The 19383-nt window shown below is 40.5% G+C and overlaps 1 protein-coding gene across 1 annotated transcript in view; it reads left to right on the top strand.

Annotated features, from left to right (window-relative positions):
* The window catches only part of FRAS1 (Fraser extracellular matrix complex subunit 1), a 518223-nt gene that overhangs the window by 83069 nt on the left and 415771 nt on the right, over positions 1-19383 (top strand). The window lies entirely within an intron of this gene.

Here is a 19383-nt window from a genome sequence, read left to right as displayed (position 1 = left end):
CCTGAGACTTGACTCTGAGGTAGGTTAATGGCAGGTAGAAGCTGAAGCTTGTAGGGAAAGCAGAGAATGTCAAAGGTTGCGAGCTCACATTTCCAGTTCTGCCTTTTCTAGGTATGCAGTGTTTGATAAAATGTAGTCTCTCGACTTCAGTTCCCTTGTGTTTAAAATCTGGATATGGTGTCTGTCTTATAGAGCTGCTCTAAGGATGGTGTTAGACAGGATAGGTTGCTCAGTCTTGGCCGCATGTACGTGTTTTGTGTCAGTTTTATTATTAAGAGGTTAGGGATACTGGATGCTCGATCGCATGGTGAGACTGTGTCTGAGGAAAGCTGAGCATTGGTTGGAGAATTTGCCTGCTATGCTGTTTGGTTACCTGATCTTTGTGATGCTTTCCTGGGTTGGGCTTTCCAGAAAATTTAACTTGAATCTAATTCATTGTAAGAATTTTCCTGACATGTTGTGTGGAGATAGTCCAATCTGGAGATGACCCTGGATATAAAAATTAAAATGAACTAATTTATCTGGCATGGTATGTGGTGAAGTTGTCATTACTTCACTATGAATTTCAAGACCTTCTCTTCTGTAAAACGTGAACAGCTTCTAGAAATGAAGAGTTATTTGTGGTTTTTGGTTTGCTAGTTTGAAAGAGCAGAGAAATGACTGTTTTTTTCCCTCCAACTGGCAAGTAAGCTGCTAGTGGAGAATGATTAGAGCTGAAAAGTGGTCTAGTGATCACCTGATTAAAATTTTTAATTTTATTGATGAAGAAATTAAGCTTAAAAAAAGGCTGTTACTTGTCTAAGACCACACAGCTATTAACTAGTGAACCCTAGGAAAATAGCCAGGTCTTTGTTTAAATTTCAGCTAAAACAACATTATATAGTAAAATAGCTCAATATAATATTATAGTTGAATGGCTTAAATACTTTCTCATCCATCTCAACCTAGAATACAAAAGATGAAAACCCAAAAGTTTTCTAAACAAGTTTGTTGAAATCATGTAAGAATTAAAAACAAAAAAAATCAAATCATCAATGAATTGAGACTTAGTAAGTATTCTTTATTTTTTTTTTTAAGATTTTTAAAATGTGGACCATTTTAAAAGTCTTTATGGAATTTGTTACAATATTGCTTCCATTTTATGTTTTGGTTTTTGGCTGCGAGGCCTGTGGGATTTTTGCTCCCCACCCAGGGATTGGACCCACATCTTCTGCTTTGGAAGGTGAAGTCAGCCACTAAACCACCAGGGAAGTCCATAGCAATCATTCTTGAATTTCTAGATTAATGCTCTGATTTTCATAGGCTACATAGATATTAATTATGTATTTGTATTCTTAATTATTTATAACAAAATATATCAAAAGTATGAAGTTCACCCCATATGAAGAATTCTGGTGATCAACACTGCTTATTTGGGGACCATAGTCACTAATGCTCGATAGCTCGACCTGAACTCAGCCTCTTTTGATTTCATCTTTAAGGAGATCCATCCTTTTCTTAGTAGTGTTTATTGTTGCAAATTATATCGACCGTGAAATACACAGTGTGTCTGGAGGAACACATGCACCAGCAAAATCCATCTGCTTTGTGTTTCATCAACTGGAAATGAGGCATTCCTGATGGGCAGCAGAAGGGACCCAGCTCTCCTGTGAATAATTCCTTTTTCATTTGAAATAGGGAGTAGAGAGAGCTTTGGTGGTAGCTCAGCTGGTAAAGAAACCTCCTGCAATGCAGGAGACCTCAGTTCAATTCCTGGGTTGGGAAAATCCCTTGGAGAAAGCATAGGCTACCCACTCCAGTATTCTTGGGCTTTCCTGGTGGCTCAGATGGTAAAGAATCCACCTGCAATGTGGAAGACCTGGGTTTGATCCTTGGATTGGAAAGATCCCCTGAAGGAGGAGGACATGGCAACCCACTCTGGTATTCTTGCCTGGAGAATCCCGTGGACAGAGGAGCCTGGTGGGCTACAGTCCACGGGGTCGCAAAGAGTCAGGCAGACTGAGCACCTTAGCACAGCACATGGGCTGGAGGAGTCTTCTTTTAAACTTTCAAAGATTGTAATTCACACAGTCTGAGGAGAGTCATATCAGTGTTGCTGTTCCTTTCTGTGTTGGGTAAAGCTCCAGAATTGGAATTCTGCTGGCTTTTTGTATTTTGACTCCCCCCCACATTCTTAGAGGAGGGAGTGACTGGGAACAGCATGGTCCTGGAAATGGAGGCGCCGAGGAAGCACCTGTGACGTGAGAGGACCACAGCGTGTTTAGGTTAGCTGTCCTAAGAGCCTGAGCATCCTTGGCAGGAAAGAAGCAATTGGCTTTTAAATGTCTAGTTTTAGGTTTGCATTACTGCTTCCTTCTCCTTCTTAAATTCTGTTTCTGAGGAGTTAGCTTTTCTCAGTCTTCTATATTAGACTTTATAGCAAACGTTGCAAAATTATTATGGGGTCAGTATATACTCACAGTTAAGGATTTAAACAGAACAAAAAGGTTGTGCAATGCACTGCACACCCCCTCCAGTCTCACTCTTTATAGGAGCCACCGTCTTGGGTGTCCTAGATATTGTCTATATGACCACACCCCTGCATGTATAGATACATATTTTTTTTGAATGGGAGAGTAGTGTTTATGTGTATGCTTGCATGCATGCTGCCTATGTGCTCAGTCGTGTCTGACGTATCGTGGCCTCATGGACTGTAGCCCGCCAAGTTCCTCTGTGTATGGGATTTCCCAGGTAAGTATACTGGAAGGGGTTGCCATTTCCTTCTCCAGTTAAGAGTGTGTGTGTGTGTGTGTAGATATCTTTTGCATTACTACATAGAGTGACTTCTTTCTTTTAAATGGCTGGGTAGTTCTGAATATTAGGGATGTTCCATCTTTTATTGGTTTTCTTGTATTCTTTCCTCTCTTCTTGACATAATATACTTCCAGACAAGCATTTAGTCAATCTCACACCTAAGATTTGTGTCCTCTGGAGGAGGCTCAATTTTCCAGCCTTGGGAAGGCAAGCCGGTGGCAGCCTGGGGGCTGTTAGCTCTCACCATCTGCACCTCTCTTGGGTGTTTGAGGTGCGGTGTGTGTTTTTGTGTTTGCCAAAGCCAGAGCTGTGGTCGTGGCTCCAAGGTTCAGTGGAGCGTGGAAAAGTGAGTGGGAAGTTGGGTACGTCAGTGACAAATCCTTAGATTGGACATAATGAAGCAGAAAATCAAGGTACTGTGCTGTCAGAATTTTCAAGGTCAATAATGCAGCTCACTCTCTTTTCAAGTCAACTCAGCACAGCGGCCGAATCCAGCAACTTTGCCATTTTTCGCAGATAGGAGGAAAGTCCCAGAGCTTATAAAGCCCATCTCAAGAGTCCGCAGACTCCCAAAGGAAATGGAAATGTCAGTTTTAGCCTGCCTTCAAGCGAGAGTGCTGAACTTTGGACAAGATAAGTAGTTTTCATACTTCTTTTAGAAAGGGAACCTATTTTTCAAATGAAATGTCTTTTACAATTCCCAGTATATAACAGAGATGAAGGGCTTCCCAGGTGGCACTAGTGGTAAAGAACCTGCCTGCCTGCCAATGCAGGAGACATAAGAGATGTGGGTTTGATCCCTAGGTCAGAAAGATCCCCTGGAGGAGGGCACTCCAGTATTCTTGCCTGGAAATTTCCATAGACAGAGGAGCCTGGCGGGCTCAGTTCATAGGGTTCACAGAGTTGGACACGACTGAAGCGACTTAGCAGGGAAAAGAGATAAAAGTGGAACTGCAGGGTTGTGTATGTTAGATTGGGGATCTGATTGGTTTTCCCAACTCCAAGCCCTCACACTCCCATCAAATCCCACAGGCTGGCATCTTCCAGGACACAGAAAAAATAGACTGGACAACATTTCATTTCATCCAAGATGTTGAGTTTTTCTTTCTTTAACATTAAATAGTATTTAGACACCATGAAGAGTTTCTACTTTGCCAATAATTTCAAGGAGAAAACATCTTCTTTTTGTGGTTAAAGAGGCTGCTGGGTCTTTGCTGGATCAAAGGGCAGCCTTGGTTGAAGATTGGATGTATCACTTCAGTTAAATTTTAGCTCCTAAAGAAAAATTTAGAAATATGCAGACTGGAGCAACTAGCTTGTAAGGGCTACAAGTCTTTACACAAATTTCAAAGCCTGTGAGATTGATTGCTTTCAGTGTTTACTGCAGCCAAATGATTAACTCAGGACCCTGAAACTGAGCTTTCTGGAGAAGTGATTTATGCTGGGAATGCAGAAAGGATGTTTGCATATGACCATCAGATTTCTTGGTGAAGCCTTTTAAACACTGTTTATCTTGGGGACACCCACTGTTTACAGCATTTGTATTTCCTTTTGTGTTTTATAGCCCTATACCAGAGGCCAAGGCCAGCCTTGTAGTAAGTACTGAGTCTGATTGCTCAGGACTTTCTGTGGGATGCCGCTGAGTCTGTGGGGAAGTGTGTACATGCTCACTCAGTCATGTCCAACTCTTGCGACCCCATGGACTGCAGCCCTCCAGGCTGTCCATGGAATTTTCCAGGCAAGAATACGGGAGTAGTTTTGCCATTTCCTTCTCCAGGGGATCTTCCTGACCCAGGGTTCAAACCCCAAGTCTTTTGCATCTCTTGCATTGGCAGGTGGATTCTTTACCAACTACGTGCTCCAAACTACCTGAAGTGTATAGTGCTTGGAAATGGAAATAGTTGGTTTTAGGATTAATTGATTTCTCTAACCCAAAGAAATGCAATGCCCACAAACACTGAATCATACTATAAATATTTGGGATTTCAGAAATAAAATATGTGTTGATCAAAGAGCCAACTTTTATGGAACCTTCTTTTAAACACTTTTCTCCCAGCTTTAGGTTTTATTATGGATGAAAAGCTCCCATTTCCCCCACACTGAAATAACATATTTCTTTAAAAAATGTTTATTGAGTGGGCCAGGTTCTAGGTCTTTGGGATACAGAAGTGAACAGAAGAGACAAAATTCCAGCCCTCAGGGGACTCTCACTTTTGTTCTCTTGTAACTAGGTTTTTTTTTTTTTAAATCTGGCAGGGGCTTCCCTGGTGGTCCAGTGATTGAGAATCCTCCTGCTAATGCAGGAAACACAGGTTAGATCCATGGTCCAGGAAGATCCCATATGCCGTGGGACAGCTAGGACCCCTCACCAGAGCTGCTGAGGTTGTACTCTAGAGCCTGGGGGCTGAAACTATTGAGCCCAAGAACCACAACTAGCCCTTGTGCCCTAGAACCGGTGTTTGGCAACCAGAGAAGCCACTTCAATGAGAAGCTCATGCACCACAATTGGAGAGTAGCTCCTGCTCGCCACAAGCAGAGAAAAGCCGGCTTGTGGCAACAAAGGCCCAGCACAGCCGAAAGTAAATAAATAGATTAAATAAATGAATATTAAAAAAAAATCAGGTGAAAAACATCTGCTGCACATTCTGCAAAAGGAGTAACGCGAGGAAGGCAGCGTGCTGCAGGGCAGTGAAACCTGCAATTTTGGTAGGTGAAGTTTCATTTTCTCTGCACTCAAGGTAGGACTCATGGAAGACGATCACGGGCTTGTCCTGAGTACAAAAAATAAATAACATGCTTTCTCAAAATGTGTTATTACTTACCTGCATGGGAAGAGTCAGGCATTTTCTTAAAAATACACATCCCTCTAGGTGTAAAGCAGGTTTAAAAGAAAAAGCATTCAGTTGCCATTCTCTTCCAATAAGGAGCATCAAGAGAGGTGAAGAGTAGCTGATAGAGAGATGCTTTCTTTCGTTCCCCAGGGCTGAGGATTTCTAAAGCCTTCATGTTTCTTATCTTTCTATTAGAAGCAGCAGAAGTGCTAAGGTCTAACGGCTGACAAGAAGTTTAAAGAATTCTTACTCTTTGTTGGGAAGATATATAAATTTTTTAAGGTAGTACCTTTGCTTGCTTTTGCAGTAATAGCTTAGTCTTTGGATGGAAGGAATCAAGGGTTGTTCTGAAAAGGACTGATTCTAAGCAACATCCAGAAGCTAAATCATTATTTGTGTTTTTCCCTTTATTCCTTATTGTGTCACTCTTCAATTTATCCTACCATTATGCTATATTTTAGAGAAATGAATGTAGATGTTGCCATTGAGAAAGGTTGAAATCTGTTTATAAACTTCAGTCAGTGCCTTTCCTTGTGAACTGGTGTGTATTTGGAGTATGATTCCTGAAGAGATGGGGTACTGCTCCAGGGATCCCACCCACACTCCCCCCAGGAAAGATTGCAGAAAGGAGACTGAGAAACTTAAGGTAACTGATCACATGGGGGTCCAGGTTAAGTTTTTCACCTGCATACCTTTGTCAGATAGACTCGTTCTTTATATGTAAGCCTTTTTATAAATATTTGCCAGTTCTCATGCATAGTGACTCATTCAGTTTTGGAGAATTCATTGATTCCTTCCATGGATATTTGTCAAGGTCTTACTGTGTGCTGAGGAAGCAGTGGGAATAAATAAAGTGCTCCTTTGGTTTGATCTAAATCTGGTTTTCAGTGGTAATGCATTATATATGACATGACTATAAATTGATGAGACACTTCCCAGAGAAATTGGTCTCATTAGTTGCAGTCATGTTCCATCAGCTTACTAGTCCCACTCACTTGACTGCCTCAATATAGCACAGAGCTCTCCTCCCTTCCTTCTCTGTGATCTGGCGTAAGTGTGAACCTTCATGTTTGCTTCCCTGGATTGTTGGTGTTTACAACTCACCCTGTTTCACTGGTGTTCTCGTCTCATTCTTACCATCTTCTAGGTTCTTCCACACTGATGCTACAGTGATCTTTCTAACCTGAAGTTTGATCCTATACCTAGAGGTATTTGTCCATGACATGTAAGATCTTCTGCTAGTCTTGTAGCCCTAATTCCAACTATGCCCTCTGCCCTGTCCATGTTTTGTGTTCCGGGAATCTCCAGTGTCCATGTCCACTAGACTGAGAGTTCTGCGAGGGGAAGGTCCGTGTCTGCTTGTGCCTCTTTGAATTTCTGGGATCCAGAATGGTGCCCGAGATACAGTGGGGTTCTGTAAGTTTTTGTGGAATTGAACTGAGTTAGTAGACTCTCTGAAACTGACAAGATTTCAGCTTGTTAGCGAACCAAATTACATTGCCTTCTGTCTATTCCCTTAAATTCTTATTTGATGTATTCAGCATTGTTTGTCAAAGCACTTTGTGAAAATAGATGGCTCTTTCCTCTCACTGCTCAACAAACTCAGAAGTAATTTTGTAACAGTTAGCACTTGATGAGTGCTAACGACTGTATATTTCATCAGGTTGTCCTCCTCCTCATCTGATAGCAGGAGGTGGTGTTAGCTTCTAACATAGTAGAAGGAGTAAAGCAAGCCAAGAGATTCGTTCACACTGTATTCTGCAAGGTATCTTTTGTCTTCAGTCATCTTGAGAATGGAACAGGCAATAATTTAACAGATTTGCTCATCATTTCTTGAATTTGCTTTACATTTCATAATCATTCCCTTTTCATATTTTGTAAAGCAGTTTTCTTTATAACATTGATTCTTGCATTTACCCAGCAATGTTCAACCAGAATTGATGGAACCACTGTTATTTCAAGATCTCTTTTGTCCAACAAGACCAAATTCTTTACTCAAGAGATTTCTGCAAGTTCTTTAGTCTTCTTGTTCAGGAGAAATGCCTCTATCCTTACAAATTTAGATTGCAGATTATTTACTATGATTTGCCTTGTTCACAGCCAGTTTTTAAAAAGTTTTTTAAAAAATTAAAGTGAAAGAAAATGTTAGCCGCTCAGTTGTGTCTGACTCTTTGTGACCCCATGGACTGTAGCCCGCCAGGCTCCTCCGTCCATGGGACTCTCCAGGCAAGCCTACTGGAGTGGGTTGCCATTTCCTTCTCCAGGGCATCTTCCCGATCCAGGGGTCAAACCCGGGTCTCCTGTATTGCAGGCAGATTCTTTACCATCTGAGCCATTAATTAATTAATTTTTGACTGTGCTGGGTTTTCATTAGTGCATGGGCTTTTTTCTAGTTCTGGCAAGTGGGGGCTATTCTTCATTGTGGTGGTTGGGCTTCTCATTGCAGTGGCTTCTCTTATTGCAGAGCACCGGTTCTAGGGCGCTTTGGCTTCAGTAGTGACGGCTCTCAGGCTCTAGAGCACAGGCTCAATAGTTGTGGTGTATGCCTCAATAGTTGTGGCGTACACAACAATAGTTGTGGCATGTGGGATCTTCCCAAACCAGGGATAGAACCTGTGACCCCTACATTGGCAGGTAGACTCCCATCCACTGGGCTACCAGGGAATTCCCACAGCCACTTTTAATTTATGGGATTTTAGTTTCTTACCCCTCTTTCATGAGACCAAGAGACGATATACATATGTGTGCAGCCAAAATATGGCACGCCTTTTATATTGAGAGATGAGTCCACTTATTATCAGGCTTGCTATCTTCAGTTGTGTTCATGGAAGCACATGGACAATAATGTCATCCATAGTTTCTTAGAATCCCCTCATTCTCTTAGAACTAATGGTGTACACTTTAGAGGGAATTGTATTGTCTCTGTAAAGAAGAGGAAATTCAGGCTTAGTGGAGTTAAGTAACTTGCTCAAGATAACCCTGGTCTGTTTGCCTAAAGTATTTTTTATCTTGAGATTTTATCAAGGTTCTTAAACGGAAAAAGAACATTATAAGAATCTCATGTGCCCATCACTCAGCTTGGAAAATTAGCAACATTTGCCCATTTTAAGAAATCCAGTTGCATTGGAAGGATCAGAAAGCATTAAATTTCTTTTTAGGCCCATTTAAATATGTAATTATTTTCATAACCATTTAAAATCATTCTTTTTGTTACTATATATAAAAGTAAGAAAATCTATTTTTAATCCCTGGAGGGCAAAATATGAAAAATAAGCAAACTGGAAATCTTAGCAGATGGGTAATTAAAAGCAAACAAAGCAGAATTATCTTGACAGTTGATCACAGTTCCATATATAAGAATGTGTACTTTGTTTGGGAGATTAGGTATACCCAGTCCTTGAGTGTGTGTGTGTATGTGCTAGGTGGCTTCAGCTGTGTCTGACTTTGTGTGACCCTATGGGATTCTCCCAGCAAGATTACTGGAGTGGGTTGCCATACCCTTTTCCAGGGGATCTTCCCAACCTAGGAGTCTAACCCGTGGCTCTTTTGTCTCCATCAGCAGGCAGTTTCTTTACCGCTAACGCCACCTAGGACGCCCCCTTGAATGTGTAGCAGCAGGTCATTGGGTTTGTTTTAGGCCTTTTCCGCCCTGTGGTCTGGGGTGCTTCCTTCTACCCTCTTGCTGGTCCAGTGAGGAACAGAGGCATGAGTGGCCCTGCATGACACTGTCGTGAATTATTTTTGGATGAGGCATTGGTTGGTGTTTGAGTATTTCCACCACTTCTCCATTATGTTCACAAAGATAATAAGACGCTGATTCAGGTGGCTGCAATAAACTATCAAATTCTGAGGCCATGGCTTCTTCAGCTTGTATCCCTAGGACCTAGGACAGGGGCTGACTTCTGGTAAGTTCTGGGTGTGGGTTTGTTGGCTGGAGCAGTACCATCTGAAGATGCTGTACCACTGGCTAGAACCTGCAAGGGGACTGCTTTATTTTTAAAATGAATTGATATAATCTGAGGCAAAACTTTCTGCCATGTGTTTAATGTAAGAAAAAGATTGTTATTGTTATTTTGAAAACACTGAAATATGAAAAAAGTAAATGGATCTAATTTTTCTTTGAGCCTGTTGCCAAGAGTAAAATAAATAGTGTAAATTGTACTGAAATGGGAAGAAAAGAAAACAAAAGCTAAGGGTGGGAGAGATTATTTTTAGCTGGCAAAGTTATTTTCCAATACTATTGTTTTTGTCATGACCTTTTCCTCAAGTTTACTGATGATACAGACATTTGCTTTTTCTAATGTAGAAACACATGTCCTTCTTGGGGCTTATTTATAACCCACTGTGAAGAGCAAGCAGTGAAGAAGGCTCAATTATGCATTTTAAACACCATGCTTCGTGTGGTCAGGATGAAATGTTACTCTGCTTGTAGGAAGGTATCTTTTACATCTGAGCAAACATACCTGGCTTACTTTCCTCGACTTCCTCTTCTCTTTTTTCTCTGTTCAGGAAATCAGTTTGGTTGGGTTTCTTGTGCAGGGTGACACCCATGGACTCACACAGAGCTGCGTGTGGGCCATCAATGGGATCACTGTTAGCTCATTTTTCATCAGGGAGATACGCTTCTTTCCCAAAGCTGTGATCTAGGAGAGCTGCCAAGCAGCTAGAGTTAAAAAAAAAATAGACACAAAACAGCAAACAACGTAATTCTTTCATGTGGCGATCTCTCCCTTTGTGCTCATTATGCTGTGGCTGGCTGATCAGTTTTAAAATAGAGTCCATGGTTCCTTTGCCTTTGGCTGTTTCTGGGCTCATGGAATCTTGGTCAAAGCTTGATTCCAAATAATTGTTCATGACAGCATTCAAAGGGTGAAAGTGAAAGACTGTCTTTTTTGTATGTTGGGACTAAATTAAGAAATAGTAGTTCATGAACAATTTCTCAGGTTCACTTCTGTGAGCTTAGTAACTTAGCATTTGCAAAGCTTTTAGGTCCTTATTAGAACCTGTGAGTTGTTTGAACCCAAAGTCCTCATCTTTTTTGATATCACTGTCTATCTCTTTGACAAGATCGATACTGGTGGCTTAAAACTCACATGTATTTTCTTTCTGGATATTCATTAGGGCAAGTAATAGAGCAAGCCAATGGACACAATTTGCTTGCATCAGCTTTGTTTTGTGAACGCCTTTTTGGTAGCCAGAGCCAGCTCTCTTGACCAGAGAAAGCAATGATGCTCACCCAGTCAGTGGGGGTTATTTATTTGTGAACACTTGAATTTAACTTATGTGCAAGATTCTCTGAAGAAGCAGTTGCTTTTCCCTTCCTTTAAATGAGGCTTTGTGCCCAGGTGGCTTCAACAGTCTGAAAAATGACCTGTTTTAAGGATGATTGAATTGAATCTACTGATTCTAAATATTCCACCATTAACGAAAACTATCCAACAATCTGGGGACCTGGAGCAAATGTTGTTTTAGCTCAGCTGCTTTCATCAGGGTACTGCTGTGGCTTTTCTCTCTCCCACTGTACGCCCACACTCTCCTTTTACTGACCTCTGCCCCACCCCTTCACCCCTTCTAGATTGGCCTTGCCAGCTGTTTTCTCTACTCTGTGGGAGCTTCTCCTTTAAGTCTGCTGAGAGAACAGAGTGATCACCAGCTATGATGCTCAAGCAACATTCAATGAATTAAACTCCCACGCAGACATTGTAGTCGATAAGCAAAATATTTCTATTTTGCCTTGAAAATACATAGCTTGTTATGTTTTCAGGCTTGCTGCAATAAATAATATGCTTGAGACAAATGGCACTTAGGGTCTTTTAATCTCAGTTCTTTGGAGCGAAGCTAATTTTTTGTTTGCATTCTTTTACCTCACATGACCTCTTTTCCCAAAGTAGGCTGGCTGTTGGATTCTCTAGTCCATTTAGCTGTGCCATTACTCTTTCATTCTCTTGGTGGAGAATGGCTGTTTTGTTTGATGTGCTGTTAAAGTTACGATCCCTGTGTTGTGGCCATGGGCATGTGGTAGTGATGAAGAGCAGCTTCAGTGATTGGAATCACTACATGTTGTCTGGGGTAGTTTAATTATAGCCCTTAAAACCAGACAGTAAGTAGCAGGAGCTCTTTGACAAAGAAGGCAGAACTTCTCAATCACATATTGGTCAGCAGTGTCACACACATTTGACACCATGTGTGATGGGGCCAAGGTTACCAGTGTGTGGGTATTCATGGACTTTCCAAGACCCTACTTTCTGAGAAAGAAGGACGAAACTCAATGAACAAATTTTTGAGAGAAAAACAATCAAATTAGAATACAAACTATTTCCTTTGGGGCTTCATTGGGGGGAACCTTGCTATAATGGGAATATGAAGGAGGGGCAGGAATAGTTTAGAGAGAAGTGACCTAGAAAAGCAGAAAAGGTATGATGATGCAGATAAGTGAGAGTTTTCTTGCAGTGGGACAGTGAGTGGCTCCTGTGAGTCACTCATGGGTTGTTTGAGAATAAGATAGAGTTTTCAAGTTGCTATGGACTCTGTTCTTGAACTTCTTTAACGACTGTGAAAAATGCAAGAGGAAATGTAAATTCTTGCTTGGGTCACAAGTTTTAATTGTGACTTTGTTTCTGGACTGTGTGGATCATGGCTTTTGAAGTTTGCAGTGGTGATTAATATGGCACATTTTGGGGATGATTTACCTTTAAAGATAATTTAGTACTAATCTGTGATTATTCCTGTGTCATTACTGTCATTGATAATCATTTAAAATATTTTTCTCCCATGGGAAAGAAAGGATACCCGAGGGATAGCACCTAATCTCCAACTTCTCCTATCTACTCTACAACTCAGCAGAGGTATCCATTACTATTAAGAGATACTATTAATAGTGTTAATCAGTGTGGCAGTTACATTTATATATAGTGCTTGTGATTTGTGATTTTTATAGTTTTTAATTTACCCATGGGTAAATTTTTAATAAAGTGGAAGGCAAGGGTAAATGAAGAAAGTCTGAGTAATGTGTCTGTATCTCCACTGACCATAAAATGTTTGAAATGTTTCTCTTAGTGAAAATACGACAGTTCTGTGAGTCATAAACTCAAGAACTGTAGGTCAAATACATCAAATAGTATCTATTGACATGTTTTATTTGTCTCTCATGGTGTTTTAAAAGAGTTTGCGTCTATTTCCAAAATGTCAATTTATGGAGATTTCATAAGAAAATCTGAATTTCTAAATTGTCTTAAACAGTTGGAAGGTTTGGGAACATTGGCCGCATATTCCCATGGCCACTGTCATTTGGATGTGTTCAGAGGTTTTGCTCATTAGATGGGACTTGTACATGTCAGTTTGCTGTTGTCTCCACAAAGCTGTTTTCTTAGACACTTCTTTTGTTTATATAGACTTTGTGGTAAATGCTATTCCTAACTTATCACTGATCCCATCACTTCATGGGAAATAGATGGGGAGACAGTGGAAACAGTGTCAGACTTTATTTTTGGGGGCTCCAAAATCACTACAGATGGTGATTACAGCCATGAAATTAAAAGACGCTCACTCCTTGGAAGGAAAGTTATGACTAACCTAGATAGCATATTAAAAAGCAGAGACATTACTTTGCCAACAAAGGTCCGTCTGGTCAGGCTATGATTTTTCCAGTGGTCATATACGGATGTGAGAGTTGGACTATGAAGAAAACTGAGCGCTGAAAAATTGATGCTTTTGAACTGTGGTGTTGGAGAAGACTCTTGAGAGTCCCTTGGACTGCAAGGAGATGCAGCCAGTCCATCCTAAAGGAGATCAGTCCTGGGTGTTCATTGGAAGGACTGATGCTGAAGCTGAAACTCCAGTACTTTGGCCACCTCATGCAAAGAGATGACTCATTTGAAAAGACCCTGAAGCTGGGAGGGATTGGGGGCAGGAGGAGAAGGGGACGACAGAGGATGAGATGGCTGGATGGCATCACCAGCTCGATGGGCATGAGTTTGAGTAAACTCCAGGAGTTGGTGATGGACAGGGAGGCCTGGCATGCTGCGATTCATGGGGTTGCAAAGAGTCAGACACGACTGAGCGACTGAACTGAACTGAACTGAACTAATCACTAAATCAAAAATAAACAAAATGAAGCTTAAAAAGTTTGTAATAATCCTAGTATTATTAATAATGTTAGACACCTGTACATCCTTTGTAATATAATATAAAACATAAAGTAGGGTTTATTTTAATTAGAATATTTTAATTTTTTTTTACACAGCAATATTTCTGATATCTTTCAGTGTCTTATTTTATTATCTAGATGCAAGCCTGAGCCTTTTAAAGATCTAAAAAAAAGATGTTTTATAAGAAAAGGAAAGAAATAAGATTGTTTTAATTAAAAGAAATAATCATTTTTTTCTTTTTGATTAGAATTCATCTTTTCCAGATCTCTAATCCAAAGTTATATTAGTAAGTGGGCCTGTGTACATAAATGAACTCTATTGTTTTACACTACTTTAGATAGTCATGTCTCTGGATTAAGGTGGGCTGGGTTTGAATTCTGATTCTACCACCTACAGGCTGTGTGAGCTGGAAAAGCCAGAGCTTCTCTGTGCCTGGATCTTCCCACCGTGTGGTTCAGGAATCATTACAGTGCCTACCTTTAGAGGATTGTTTTGATGACTGAATTGAGAAATCTAAACAGGGCAGTTGGCTCAGAATGAGAACTTAATAAATTTTACCTATTTACTTCTAGGTAAAGCATCTTTAGTGATTTTTTTTTTTTTCCTGGTGCATTTTTGTGAGTATGCTGGGCATGTCTACATTATCTATCTGAAGTAAGGTTGTAAAACTCTGCCCTAGGAACTGCTCTTGTCCTAAATTTCAACTTTAAAACTTTCACCATAGATCTTCATCTGTAAAATGAGGAGACTACTTTTTGTCCTCTACCTTGTAGGGCAAAACAAGATAGAAATTTTGTAGTGATAATTGAAGCTCTTGATAGAAAAAATGCTGAAAAGACTTTGTCTTCCATAAATGAATTTGATGATGAATTTAATCATCCATTTTACAATTTTCAATTCCACGCATTTCCCAAGCATTGGTAATCAAATATAGAAAAGCTTGAGTGTCAAGTTGTGGCCAAAAGATATGCAAACGGCTAATTTATTATATGGAAATATGTTTGTTCTTACTGTGTCTCTGGTAATTTATGTTGTTTTTATTTTTTTAATTTATTTTTATTTGGAGGATAGTTGCTTTATAGTGTTGTAGGTTTCTGCTGTAAAACAATGTGAATTAGCCATAAGTGCACATATATCCCCCCGCTCTTGAACCTCTCTCCCATCCTTACCCATCCCATCCCTCTAGGTTGTCAGAGAGCTCTAAGTTGAGCTCCCTGTAGTACGTAGCAACTTTTCACTAGCTATCTATTTTACACATGGTAGTGTATATGTTTCAGTGCTACTCTCAATTCATCCCACCCTCTCCTTCCCCTGATGATATGGAGAAAAGGGAATGCTCTTGCACTTTTCATGAGAATGTAAATTGATACAGTCACTATGGAGAACAGAATGAAGATTCCTTAAAAACATAGGAATAAAACCACCATATGACCCAGCAGTCCCACTGCTGGGCATATACCCTGAGAAAACCATAATTTAAGAAAATGCATGTACCCCAGTGTTCTTTGCAGCACTATTTACAGTAGCCAGGACGTGGAAGCAACCCAGATGTCCATCAACAGATGAATGGATAAAGAAGCTGTGGTACATATATACAATGGAATATTACTCAGCCTTAAAAAGGAATGAGTTTGAATCGGTTGAATTGAGATGGATGCACTTAGAGCCTGTTACACAGAATAAAGTAAGTCAGAAAAAGAAAAACAAATGCTGTGTATTAATGCATATATATGGAATCTAGAAAAATGGTACTGATGAATCTATTTGCAGGACAGGAATAGAGATGCAGACATAGAGATCAACGTTATTTTTCTTGAAGTTGCATTTCACTTCTTGCTCGAGGGGAAAGCAGGTTATACTCCTATGCCTAAAAGGAATCCACAAGAAAAGTTTTTCAATCATCATATATAGGATAAAGCACTAACTTGAATGATGTTCCACGTCACCAGGAATTTATGATAATGTCCTTCCATTCTGTTCCTTGTTCTTCTGGAAAAATTTGGTTTTAAGTGGGAAGAGAGAGAAGTGGTGACATGGGAACTATTTTTTGGATCCAGAATTGCTTTTGTTTTACACCATAGGAATTCTACATCACTGAGCATCCACTGTCCTTTCTGAGGAGGCAGAAAGCAGTATTTCAATGTTGTAAAGGAAGATTGAGAGTGATGGGTGACATTTGAGGCAAATGTCCTCTTAAATGATTGCAAAAACACAAATCTTCTCAGCTGGAGGGTTTGCAGTGTAGAGGATCTTGTAAATTTTGCCTGGCTGCCACTGACATTGTTGTTACATTTATTCCATTTCTGTCACTGCCTGGTAGGTGAATGTTTGACTCTTATCTGATAACTTTGGAAACCCAAGTTATTTCTCCTGAGGCTATCAGGCAGAAGAGCCTTTCAGAAGCTGGTTAGTTCTGAAGTATGAAGCTGCTTTTTCTGAAGGGAAGACATGGTTTTAGTTCCTTGCTATGTCAGTGTAAGGTGAAAGTGCTAGTCACTAAGTCTTGTCTGACTCTTTGTGTCCCCATGGACTGTAGCCCCCTGGCTCCTCTGTCCATGAGTGGGTAGCCAGTCCCTTCTCCAGGGGATCTTCCTGACCCAGGGATCAAACCCCAGTCTCCTGCATTGCAGGCAGATTCTTTACCCTCTGAGCCACCAGGGAAGCCCTGTGTTACTATAAACCATCCTATGTTTGGGTAAAGAATAAAATGGAATTTTATAAGAAAAGTAAGTTCTGAGTATTTATTCCAGTTGTTTCTATAGCTAACTTTTTTTTTTTTTCCCCAGTGGGTTTTGTCATACATTGATATAAATCAGCCATGGATTTACATGTATTCCCAATCCCGATCCCCCTCCCACCTCCCTCTCCACCCGATTCCTCTGGGTCTTCCCAGTGCACCAGGCCGGAGCACTTGTCTCGTGCATCCCACCTGGCCTGGTGATCTGTTTCACCATAGATAGTATACATGCTGTTCTTTTGAAATATCCCACCCTCACCTTCTCCCACAAAGTTCAAAAGTCTGTTCTGTATTTCTGTGTTTCTTTTTCTGTTCTGCATATAGGGTTATCGTTATCACCTTTCTAAATTCCATATACATGTGTCAGTATGCTGTAATGTTCTTTATCTTTCTGGCTTACTTCACTCTGTATAAGGGGCTCCAGCTTCATCCATCTCATTAGGACTGGTTCAAATGAATTCTTTTTAATGGCTGAGTAATATTCCATGGTGTATATGTACCACAGCTTCCTTATCCATTCATCTGCTGATGGGCATCTAGGTTGCTTCCATGTCCTGGCTATTATAAACAGTGCTGCGATGAACATTGGGGTGCACGTGTCTCTTTCAGATCTGGTTTCCTCAGTGTGTATGCCCAGAAGTGGGATTGCTGGGTCATATAGCTAACTTTTAAGAAACGATTTGAGGGATGAGTTCTTCTCCTCTCTAGCCTTTTCCAGGATTGAGCATGGATGCTAGGAAGCTCTGGTACTTTAAGAGGAATGAAACCAAGAAGGAACAGCAGATGACACAATGTTGCTTACTGCTTGTCTCTAGAAGACAAACCTCAGACCCAGAAAACAGAAAAGATACTGAGGGGGGGAGAATGGGTCATGTATATGTATGGCTGAGTCCTTGTTTACCTGAAATTATCACAACATTGTTAATCAGTTATACTCCAATACAAAATAAAAAATTCAGAAAAAAAAAAGAATCACTAGCTCTAAATAAAAAGATATCAAAGACACCACTCTTAATGGAGACTTTTGGAGACCACTCTTAATGCTCTTGGAGCATTGCCTCACTCTATAAAAAGTATTTTATTCACATTTTCTCATTCCGTTTTTATTCATCTTTTATGAGTAAATTTATGTGCATAGATCTTTATTTATATAGATGTGCACCTTCAAGTAATTTATATTTCTCAGTCCTTGAAAATTTTGTGTTTTTTCTCTCTACTGTAAGAAAAATTGATATCTTATCTCTCACTATTTAAGAAAATTGATTTAAATTAAATTTTAGGGTCAAAGATTTCATTTATTCCTGGGGCCAGTTAATCAAGTTATCTGACTATTCCAAGGGATTTTTGTGTGTATGTGAATAATATTTTAATGTTTTTCATAGAAATTCACTTTATTAAACGTCTGGTGGTTTGTACCATCCAGAAAATACAGTCTTTATCAATTCTCCATGGAAAATTCACCTGCACCTTTTTTACTTATTTTAAATTTTTAATTTTTTGATTGCAGTATAGATTTACAGGAGTATACTAGTTTCAGGTTTATAGCACAGTGACTCGGTATTTTTACAGATTCAGTTCAGTTCAGTTCAGTGGCTCAGTCGTGTCTGACTCTTTGCGACCCCATGAATTGCAGCACGCCAGGCCTCCCTGTCCATCACCAGCTCCTGGAGTCTACTCAAGCTCATGTCCATCCTCTATCCATGGGATTCTCTAGGCAAGAATAATGGAGTGGATTGCCATTTCCTCCTTCATGTGAAAGTCGTTCAGTCCTGTTCGACTCTTTGCAACGCCATGGACTATACAGTCCATGGAATTCTCTAGGCCAGAATACTAGAATGGATAGCCTTTCCCTTCTCCAGGGGATCTTCCTGACCCAGAGATTGAACCCAGGTCTCCTGCATTGCAGGTGGATTTTTTACCAGCTGAGCCACAAAGGAAACCCTGTGGCTCCTCCTCCATATAATGGTTTTATTAGCAGAGATTATAACTTTGTGACTGGTTTCTTTCTAAGTTTTGGGCATTTTCTAATGCAAACCTTCTTTCCTCTCTACCTCTCCCCTACTTGCCAAGGGAACCGTGTTTTAAATTACAGTGAGTGAGGGCTAGATTTCCATTCTAATCCACAAGGCTTTGTAACTCATATTGGGGCTGATCTAGAGTGCTCTAGTTTCTTATTGTTTCTTTGGAAAAATTAGTCCCAAGTCATAATGTGACATATGATTTCCTCTATAGCTCCAATATTGACAAAAATAATATTTTTCCTTTCCTTTTGCACTCAAACTGTTAGAGGGCTGCCCCCTGCCCCCCTCTCCCGGCCCGGAACACACACACCCATCCCCTCCGATCTGGGCAGTGTGAGGAGTTCTAATTCATTTTCTTCCTTTTGGTGCAGAACCATGAAAAAGTTGTGCATGGTCACCTCTGACAAAGATGGCAAGGGGTTTTTGCTTTGCTTGTTGAACCTTCAGTGTCCCCCAGGTGGGAACTGCATTGGGCACCAGGCTGGAACAAAGTGATTCCAAGAGACTGGAGATAACTGCAGGTTCCTGGTCTGGACATAGGAATTGAGAGGGGTCAGAGGGGCAGCTCTCGTCAGAGTTCCTGAGGACAGATGTTAAGTCAGTGATAGGATGTGGCGGAGCACATGGCTAGATTTGCTGCTGAAATGGATTTCAAGGGTGGGCAGGAAGGAACACCTTTGTATGGGATGCTCAGCATTTTCCATTGGAGAAGGTGGAGCAGTATTTTGATAATTGAAAGACTATAAAAGGGATATTTTTATTTATTTATTGGGCTGTGCTGAGTCTTAGTTACATGTGGGATCTAGTTTCCTGACCAGGGATCGAACCCTGCGCCCCTGTATTGAGAGCACGGA

This window comes from Dama dama, chromosome 6 (genome assembly GCF_033118175.1).
Source record: "Dama dama isolate Ldn47 chromosome 6, ASM3311817v1, whole genome shotgun sequence".
Taxonomy (NCBI): domain Eukaryota; kingdom Metazoa; phylum Chordata; class Mammalia; order Artiodactyla; family Cervidae; genus Dama; species Dama dama.
The sequence above is the reverse complement of the archived record's forward strand: the minus strand, read 5'-3'. Positions and strand labels throughout refer to the sequence as shown.